Raw genomic sequence first — 522 nt, 5'->3', positions numbered from 1 at the left:
ATAATATATATTTGGTAATAAATTTTCATGCCAAAACTACGAAAGCACCTGAAGCTCCCAACTGAGTGCGTGCATTCCACGTGCCCGATGGCGCATTAATTTGCATTTGTTTGAAATAAAAATCAATAAATTAAAACAGTGTCGATTAGCAACTCACCAATTTTCATAATAGGCCTCGACAATCTCGACAATCCTCTATAGATTCTTTAAACTATACCACATTGAGAAATAAAAATCAATAAAATAACATCATCAACTCACCAATTAACATAATAGGCCTTGACAATCCTCTATAGCTTCTTCAAATTGGGTCTGTACCGTGTGATGAGAATGCGTTATTTTTCATTCACGATTAGAGTTTGCGATAAGACTATTTTTCAAACAAATAAGTCAAATATATAATCAGGTAAATTGAATATCACATATACACGAAAATCACAATTCAATCATTGCTATAGATTTTCAAATTTTGGAGTACAGAAAATGTTGGGTGACAAATTCAAGGGAGAAGCTCCTGCTTTT

Source organism: Ipomoea triloba, chromosome 16 (genome assembly GCF_003576645.1).
Source record: "Ipomoea triloba cultivar NCNSP0323 chromosome 16, ASM357664v1".
NCBI lineage: Eukaryota > Viridiplantae > Streptophyta > Magnoliopsida > Solanales > Convolvulaceae > Ipomoea > Ipomoea triloba.
The sequence above is the reverse complement of the archived record's forward strand: the minus strand, read 5'-3'. Positions refer to the sequence as shown.